Here is a 10,000-nt window from a genome sequence, read left to right as displayed (position 1 = left end):
TTGTAAAAGTATCATAAAGCAGGACAGATGAGACAAATATCATAAAAACTGAAGAGCAGATGAGCACACACATGTATGTATTACAAAAGAAAATCCACAAATTCATTAGAAATTGGCAGGGCAGGCTGAGGAAGTAGGTAGATGTAAAATGTCTGTAAATGGCGAAAGAACATAAACCCAAGACTGAATAAACGATGTTAAATATCCATGCCAAGGAGACAAAAATATGTTAGGATACAATTACCATTAAGACACCACAAGAAGGTCCGTATCCTGCCGTGATGACTAAAAAGAGTTGGTTATTAGCCACAATGTGTAGGCAGTCTCATGCCAACGGCCATACCACGTTGAGAACACCGCTTCTCGTCCGATCAGCGAAGTTAAGCAACGTTGGGTTTGGTTAGTACTTGGATGGGTGACCGCCTGGGAACACCAAATGCTGTTGGCAATAATGTTTTTTTGTTTTGTTTTGTTTTGTTTCGTTTGTTTTTGTTTGAATGGCTGGCTCCACGGGAAATTCACGGAGTTGTGTGGAATAAGGCCTGGTAAAATGAATTAATATGTATGTCATGTTTAAAACAAACTCGCTTAATATAGTGTGTGAGGCTTTATACAAAAACAAACAACCAAAACAAAACATGTTGTGTATATATATATATATATATATATATATATATATATATATATATATATATATATATATATATATATATATATATATATATATATATATATATATATATATATATATAGCTTAATATCCGGGTTTGAACTCGCAACTCCAAGAATACGCATCACTTATATACACTTTACCACTGGACCACAGCTGCAGGACACTTGATGCTGAGGTATCAATTTAATGACGTAAATGCCATTTCCACAAATAAATGATAATTTAAAAGTATTTGTATGTACAAATCTTTTCTGTTTAAAAGGCTACAATATCAGTTACTGATATAATTTGTGTTAATGTTTCTATACCCACAGGAAGGCATGTTTTTGCTTATATGTAAGGGGTACGGAGAAGGAATCCACAGACCATCAGTCCCCTTCCCCCCCCCCCCCCCCCTCCCACCTACTACCACCACCACCACCACCACTACTCACCACCAATCACCACCAATCACCACCACCACCAATCACCACCAATCACCACCAATCACCACCAATCACCACCACCACACCTAACCGAAAACCCCCTAACACATCAACCCTCCCCCCAATCAACAGGCGAAATAATAACCCTCAAATGCCTGCCTGCCTGCCAGCCAGCCAGCCAATACTAACGGTCTTCTCAGAAAGAAAATCTCTTTGTATCTGTATTACTTGATGAAATGTATGATTCTAATAATGAAAATAAATTTTGATGTCGGTTGTATGAGCATAATGACCAATATGCACATGATATGAATGAATTAAATAGTGTAGTTTTAAGTAATTAGGTTGTAGACACATTAAGCGGATATGATATTTGACGCGTCCAGAACTGGTGATTTTTGGTTTAGTTTTAAATGCACCACCACCATTGCTTCCCCAGAGCCTAATTAAGGACCGGTAAAAGGAGTCAATATGTATGTCATCTATAAAACCAAAGAATGAATAAAAACACACACACACACACACACCTACATAATAGTATTAGGAAGATTGTATGGCAAAAAAAAAAAAAGTACTCCCATTGGGTCGTTTGAACTCGCGACTTCCAAAACACCAGCCACACACCTTACCACCCAGCCACCATAGAGTTGGTATAATTGTGCAACTTTAGTTATAAAAGTAAAGTTCTTATTGTCTCAAATCTTATTGTCTGTTCTATGAAAAGGCATGATGTAAATTATGTATTTTTGAATGATTGAATTGTAGGCACATTAAGCGGATTCGATATTTGATATATCCAGAAAAGGTGATTTCTGTTCAGTTTTAAAATGCATCACCGTTAACGCTAAAGGACTGGTAAAACGACTCGATGTTTGTCATTTTTAAAATAAACACTAAAACTAGGCCCTTAACATATATAATGTTTGAATATAAATTGAATGCATATAAATACAAAGTGGGAGTGGCTGGCTGGCTGGCTGGCTGGCTGGCTGGCTGGCTGGCTGGCTGGCTGCCTGCCTGCCTGCCTGGCTGGCTGGCTGGCTGGCTGGCTGCCTGCCTGCCTGCCTGCCTGCCTGGCTGGCTGGCTGGCTGGCTGGCTGGCTGGCTGGCTGGCTGGCTGGCTGGCTGCCTGGCTGCCTGGCTGCCTGGCTGCCTGGCTGCCTGCCTGCCTGCCTGCCTGCCTGCCTGCCTGCCTGCCTGCCTGCCCGCCTGCCCGCCCGACCGCCTGCCCGCCCGCCCGCCCGCCCGCCCGCCCGCCCGCCCGCTTGCCTTGCCTTGCCTGTCCTGTCCTGTCCTGTTATTGCCTTGCCTTGCCTTGCCTTGCCTTGCCTTGCCTTGCCTTGCCTTGCCTTGCCCTGCCCTGCCCTGCCCTGCCTTGGCTGCAGCTGGCTGGCTGGCCGTAAATCAACTCTTAACAACACCATACCACACCACACCATCACCCATCACCCATCACCCACCACCAGCCCCAGTCTCCCAGCCTCTCTTATATACCCGAGCAGGCCCTTTAAATTATTTGAATTGTTGCACTTCGGCCAATGGCAGGCACGATCGCTGCTGCTCAAACATATTCTGGTTCACAAGTATTATAATATATTATATTATATTATATATATATATATATATATATATATATATATATATATATATATATATATATATATATATATATATATTCATGAAACACATTAAAACCTTGATCATTTATTCATTCATTACGTCTAGTGAAGAATTGCTTTTGTTCATTTGTATGATTAAAAATTGATAGAATATGAATTCCTCGCTTAAAGTAAAATATAAAATATATATTGGATTTATATGATTGGTTAATATTCCAAGTGATGCTGAATATCCCCTATAATTTTGTTTTGTTTGTTTGTTATGTACACATTCCAAATGAAATCAATATAAATGTTATTATTAATGTTTGAAAGTTGATTGTCTACTTGAATCTCTCTATTAAAGTGTGTGTGGCTCCGGATGGAGCCTGGTTATGGTATTTGTCGTGGTGGGTGGCAGAAGTGCTTACTTCTTCTCTGTCTTCTTTGGCAAAAGAACTGCCTGAATGTTTGGAAGAACACCTCCCTGTGCAATGGTTACGCCAGACAGAAGTTTGTTGAGTTCTTCGTCGTTGCGGATGGCCAACTGCAAGTGACGTGGGATGATACGGGTCTTCTTGTTGTCACGTGCAGCGTTACCGGCGAGCTCCAGAACTTCGGCAGCGAGGTATTCCATGACGGCTGCCAGGTAGACAGGAGCGCCAGCACCGACGCGTTCGGCGTAGTTGCCCTTACGCAGCAGACGGTGAATTCTGCCCACGGGGAACTGAAGTCCGGCCCTGCTGGAGCGAGACTTTGACTTGCCCTTCACTTTGCCTCCCTTGCCGCGTCCTGACATTGCTGCTGCTGTTGTGGGTTTGTGGTGTTTTATGCCGCCCCGCAGATCGAGCTTCGTGTTATATACCCCGCTCAGGATCAAGGGAGCCCGCCACTGACCAATCAGCGCGCTCCGCCACGCGACCCGCTCTGAGCTGAGTCGCGAGCGGGATATAAAAGGAAAGCTCGACTCGCGCAAAAGTTCATTATTGTATCGCAACGCCAGCCAGCACGAGCATCATCATGCCACCCAAGGCATCTGGAAAGGCTGCCAAGAAGGCCGGAAAGGCCCAGAAGGCCATTGCCAAGGGCGATAAGAAAAAGAAGCGCAGGAGGAAGGAGAGCTACAGCATCTACATCTACAAAGTGCTGAAGCAGGTCCACCCCGACACTGGTATCTCTTCCAAAGCCATGTCGATCATGAACTCGTTCGTGAACGACATCTTCGAGCGCATCGCCGCCGAGGCTTCTCGCCTGGCCCACTACAACAAGCGTTCCACCATTACCAGTCGGGAGATCCAGACGGCTGTAAGGCTCCTGTTGCCCGGAGAACTGGCCAAGCACGCCGTCTCTGAGGGCACTAAGGCCGTCACCAAGTACACCTCCTCCAAGTAAACGGCTTACTTACTGCCCTGTGGTGGTGGCTTGGCCTCAAACCAACAAACTCGGCTCCATTGGAGCCACACTTTAATTTCTAAAGAGATTGTGAGTGTTAGACACCAATACTATTATAACAAAAACCTCTGTCACTGAAAGCAAATAGCTATAAAATGAGAATATTTATGAAACTGTCTGTGTGTGTTTCTCTCTCTCAGTGTCTGTCTGTCTGTCTGCCTGCCTGCCTGCCTGTCTGTCTGTCTGTCTGTCTGTCTGTCTGTCTGTCTGTCTGTCTGTCTGTCTGTCTGTCTGTCTGTCTTGTCTGTCTTGTCTGTCTTGTCTGTCTGTCTGTGTGTGTCTCTCTCTCTCTCTCTCTCTCTCTCTCTCTCTCTCTCTCTCTCTCTCTCTCTCTCTCTCTCTCTCTCTCTCTCTCTCTCTCTCTCTCTCTCTCTCTCTCTCTCTCAACACATATAAGCACTCGGTATCTTTTTTCTAGAGATTAGAGATTCATTGTTATGTTCCACATTAGGATTACTATGCAGGCCACCCTCTTAGGTTTGAAAATGTCAAGAAAACGGTTAATTTAAAATGTCATCTCCTAACTTAACAGATTAAGCCAGAGGACCGAAAACAGAATAAAACAGGACTGGACAGTATATGTCACTTATACAAGCTGCTTTTATTTCTAGTACAGTATGACAATTTTTATTTTGGGGGGGGGGGGTGATCCTTGACAGTGCATAAGAGTGAAAAGCGACGGCGTTTTGTTTGTAAGAGAACAGGTTGTACTACAAATGACTTGATTTATTGATATCACATGTATGTATGACACCTAAATTATGCTAGGAATGTCTGAAATCTCCTTAGAAGGATATTTTGGCCCTGAGAAGGGCCGAGTTTGGTGTATACTAGGGTGGTCGATTTAGCTTATGCACGCTCTCCACGGATACGGCGAGCAAGCTGAATGTCCTTTGGCATGATGGTGACACGCTTGGCGTGGATGGCACAGAGGTTAGTGTCCTCGAAGAGACCGACCAGGTAAGCCTCGGATGCCTCCTGTAAAGCCATGACGGCAGACGACTGGAAGCGAAGATCTGTCTTGAAGTCCTGGGCAATCTCGCGCACCAGACGCTGGAAGGGAAGTTTCCTGATGAGCAACTCGGTGCTCTTCTGGTAACGACGGATCTCACGCAGGGCGACCGTTCCGGGCCTGTAACGGTGAGGCTTCTTCACACCCCCTGTGGCAGGAGCAGACTTGCGTGCTGCCTTGGTGGCCAGCTGCTTACGAGGAGCCTTGCCTCCCGTGGACTTGCGAGCAGTCTGCTTGGTGCGAGCCATGGTGAACAACTGTGGTTTGTGATGGCCGGCGCCGAAAAATTTTTGCTTATATACGCCGTCTCGAGGCGCTTGCTCGAGCGCCATTGGCTGCTCGACTCGCCTACGTCACCCCGTTGCCCCTCCCCTCCTTCCTCTGGCTGCAGCCAACAGGCGGCTCACCTCAATCACTATTATCGCTGATTTTGCTCTATTTTTTGGATTTGTGCAAAAGTCATTTCACAGGGACGTGAAACAGACGAGTAGGCAACTGCAGTTTTGAAAGCGTTGTGAGAAAGCCGTGTCTACTCGACCACAAGCGTAAAGTAAGGGCAGGCAGGAGTTGCAATGCTACTAGTACGTCCGCTTGATGGGATATAGTCGGGAAATCGTGCGGCAGACTTCAACCTTCGCTTTCACACACACATAACACCCAAGAAAGCTATAGCCTCAAACGCTCTATCAAAACTCTACCCACTCAAACATGCCTCCCAAGCCACCAAGCTCTATTTATACAAAACACTTATTCTCCCACTCCTAACATATGCACCGATCCCACTCACACTTGCAGCACCAACAAATAGGAAGAAACTCCAGCGTACCCAGAACAGGGCTCTGAGATGGGTGTTCAATACCCACTGGCAGGACTTCACCACCAGTGAGGCCCTGCATGAGTGGGCGAACATCCCACCTCTGAACATAACCTGGGATACTATGGGGAAGAAACAGATTGACAGAATTCTCACCTATCATGACAACTACGACACGTTCCTCAGAAACGTCCTAAGCAGACCCAGACATACGCACAACCTCTTTAACCTGATCGACGATCCACCTCCTGCTCCGTCCTTTACATAACCCCTCTCCTATAATATCACTACTCAAATAACCAAACTTCCAACTATAGCCTCCTAACTCTTCTCCCCCCTCTTTAGGGGGGACCAACTAGCTCCCATTTTCTGGTGCCTTGGGTGGGGCGCGATGCTGATTAGCAGATCTAAGACCACATCTGGAGTGAGCCCCCAGGGCACACCCAGCTGAGGGCTGCTGTCTCCGTGGGTGCTCAGAAAAGACGAAATGTTGTCACAGAGATCCGATTCCTTGCCTTCACTGCCTAGTCTGGTCATAACGATTTCAATGCCATGCAGCTGGGTCTAGCCCTGGCACTTTACCTCATACTGAAAACCCTTCCTCTCACCCCCACTAATTCTTCCCCTATCCCCACTTCCACGCTCACCCATCAGGGTATCTTGACCTATATTTAAATGAATGAATGAATGCATTCGTCAATTCGATTCACACAACTACAACACCATGACTGGACGCGGCAAGGGAGGCAAGGGACTCGGAAAGGGTGGCGCCAAGCGTCATCGTAAGGTGCTACGTGACAACATCCAGGGCATCACCAAGCCCGCTATTCGTCGCTTAGCTCGTCGTGGCGGCGTCAAGCGTATTTCGGGTCTCATCTACGAAGAGACCCGTGGCGTCCTGAAGGTGTTCCTCGAGAACGTCATCCGTGATGCTGTAACCTACACGGAACACGCCAAGAGGAAGACCGTCACTGCCATGGACGTGGTGTACGCTCTGAAGCGCCAGGGTCGTACCCTCTACGGATTCGGCGGATAAGAGCTTGGCTAATCCATCGATTCCACCCACCACCACCTCAAAACGGGACCTAATTAGGTCCCTATACTTTTTTACTGAAGGGCTTAATAGACGATAACATAAATTGTTTTGATATCAGCTAGCACATTGGGTCTTATGAAATCTATTTTTTATCCTCGCATGCTTAAAGGGACTCTGATTGGGGAGGGGGGGGGGGGGAAGGTTTGTTACGTTATATACTAGCAGAGCAGGATCATTGGTGGGGGGGTGTGAGGGGGAGAGAGAGAGAGAGAGATCTTTCCCAACTCTTCCTTTTTACATGAGTGAGCTACCCGTTTTATTCATTTTATCCTTCTCAGAGCTGTTTTGATAGTATCCAAATGATGGTAAATGAAAAGGGAGGACACGAATATCTACCCAGAATTCAGGACTGGCAATCGATATGCATGTTTGAGTGAGAATCTTTTTCTCTCTCAACTTAGGTATACGTTTATGTCGTACCTAAAAGCGAGAACCACACTATTGGGACAAGTATGCAAGGCCCAATTTTCCTAACAAGCACAGTTAATTTTGTTATTTTCGAACATTTCTTTCCAAATTGGTTTATCCAATTAACAGTATTATATTAAGATCATGAATTGCTGGGTTAGGTTAGGTTAGCTTAGGTTAGGTTAGGTTAGGTTAGGTTAGGTTAGGTTAGGTTAGGTTAGGTTAGCTTAGCTTAGGTTAGGTTAGGTTAGGTTAGGTTAGCTTAGCTTAGCTTGGGTTAGCTTAGGTTAGGTTAGGTTAGCTTAGCTTGGGTTAGCATAGGTTAGGTTAGGTTTGATTACATTTCTATGTTAGATTTAACTCAAATTCAAAACAATTGCCAGTCATTCGGCTTGTTAGTCAACTTGCCTCTAATAGGGGCAATTTGTCTAACAAGACTATTTAGTTTTGTGTATATATATATATATATATATATATATATATATATATATATATATATATATATATATATATATATATATATATATATATATATATATATATATATATATATATATATATTATTATAGCTTCAAGACTCTGAACCAATATAGAAGCATCAAGAGGAAGTGCTTGTGTTATGGGCCAATAGGCCTTCTGCAGTTACTTCCATTCTTATGTTTTTATTCCCATTGGTTCGTGTTTTATCTTGTGTAAATGTCAATCACCTTACCCAAAACTTTGGTACCATATCACCTCACCCATGTATGTATATATATATATATATATATATATATATATATATATATATATATATATATATATATATATATATATATATATATATATATATATATATAATATACAGAGTAAATCTACCCCAAAAGTAATGATTTATTTGTCTACAAAACTAAACTCTTTTTTGGAATCATATGAGGCCCCTCCACTGAGGGGGGAGGCCTGGATGTTTATTGTCATGTGTATTCATGCTGCTTGCATGTCGTCGTTTATTTTGCCTTTGTTGTTTTTTTGACAGCTTTCTTTGCCTTGGGTGGTTTGGGAGATTTTGAAGCTCTCTTTATTTTGGGCTTTTTGTTCCCAACAACAAGCTGCTGCTGCTGCTTCTTTTTCAAGGCTGTAGGTGGTTTGTTGCTTGTGGCGGCTTTCTTGGGAGTTACCACGGCCTTCTTTGCTGCTGTAGATGGTTTCTTGGTTGTGGTGGCTTTCTTGGGAGTTAGAACGGCCCTCTTCTCTGCTACGGCCAGCTTGAATGATCCACTAGCTCCACTTCCCTTCGTCTGAACAAGAATGCCGTCAGCCACTGCTTTCTTGAGAAATCTTCGGATGTAAATGGCGATCTTGGCAGCCTCGACTTTGTTGTTGGCAACAACGTACTTCTTGATTGCTTGTAGAGACGAGCCCTTACGGTCTTTGAGTGCTGCGACCGCGGCTAGAACCATTTGACTAGTTTTCGGGTGAGCAACCTGGACGCGAGGTTTCCTGGTGGTGGCCACCACAGCAGCAGCAGCCGCAGCCTTCTTGGTAGGCTTTGCTTCTACCATGATGATGATGAACCAACCAAGGTGATGAGAGACGCTCAGACAGTCACGGGGGAATGATGCTGCCGCCGCTTGAGCCGAACCTATTTATGTGCCGGCACGGTACAGAAGCTGCAACCTGGCAACTCGTCCACCAATCACGACGGTTGGTTTTACGGCTCCGAAACCTGGATCCCATATCTTCTCTAAAATAGAAGCATTTGTTCATGTTCTTTGTAAAAGTATCATAAAGCAGGACAGATGAGACAAATATCATAAAAACTGAAGAGCAGATGAGCACACACATGTTTGTATTACAAAAGAAAATCCACAAATTCATTAGAAATTGGCAGGGCAGGCTGAGGAAGTAGGTAGATGTAAAATGTCTGTAAATGGCGAAAGAACATAAACCCAAGACTGAATAAACGATGTTAAATATCCATGCCAAGGAGACAAAAATATGTTAGGATACAATTACCATTAAGACACCACAAGCAGGTCCGTATCCTGCCGCGATGACTTAAAAGAGTTGGTTATTAGCCACAATGTGTAGGCAGTCTCATGCCAACGGCCATACCACGTTGAGAACACCGCTTCTCGTCCGATCAGCGAAGTTAAGCAACGTTGGGTTTGGTTAGTACTTGGATGGGTGACCGCCTGGGAACACCAAATGCTGTTGGCAATAATGTTTTTTGTTTTGTTTTGTTTTGTTTCGTTTGTTTTTGTTTGAATGGCTGGCTCCACGGGAAATTCACGGAGTTGTGTGGAATAAGGCCTGGTAAAATGAATTAATATGTATGTCATGTTTAAAACAAACTCGCTTAATATAGATATTGTGTGAGGCTTTATACAAAAACAACCAACTAAAACAAAACATGTTGTATATATATATATATATATATATATATATAGCTTAATCCGGGTTTGAACTCGCAACTCCAAGAATACGCATCACTTATATACACTTTACCACTGGACCACTGCTGCAGGACACTAGCTTGATGC

The 10,000-nt window shown here is 44.2% G+C and overlaps 2 non-coding genes across 2 annotated transcripts; both read left to right on the top strand.

The window, feature by feature from the left end:
• The first annotated feature begins 329 nt into the window (after positions 1–329).
• Positions 330–448, top strand: LOC138362126 (5S ribosomal RNA). The gene has a single exon (XR_011227426.1). It is a non-coding gene; the product is annotated as a 5S ribosomal RNA (ribosomal RNA).
• A 9,110-nt stretch (positions 449–9,558) lies between these two features.
• Positions 9,559–9,677, top strand: LOC138362124 (5S ribosomal RNA). The gene has a single exon (XR_011227425.1). It is a non-coding gene; the product is annotated as a 5S ribosomal RNA (ribosomal RNA).
• Positions 9,678–10,000: the final 323 nt, after the last annotated feature.

The sequence above is a fragment of the Procambarus clarkii genome, unplaced genomic scaffold, assembly GCF_040958095.1.
Source record: "Procambarus clarkii isolate CNS0578487 unplaced genomic scaffold, FALCON_Pclarkii_2.0 HiC_scaffold_1257, whole genome shotgun sequence".
In the NCBI taxonomy this organism is placed as follows: Eukaryota; Metazoa; Arthropoda; class Malacostraca; order Decapoda; family Cambaridae; genus Procambarus; species Procambarus clarkii.
The sequence above is the reverse complement of the archived record's forward strand: the minus strand, read 5'-3'. Positions and strand labels throughout refer to the sequence as shown.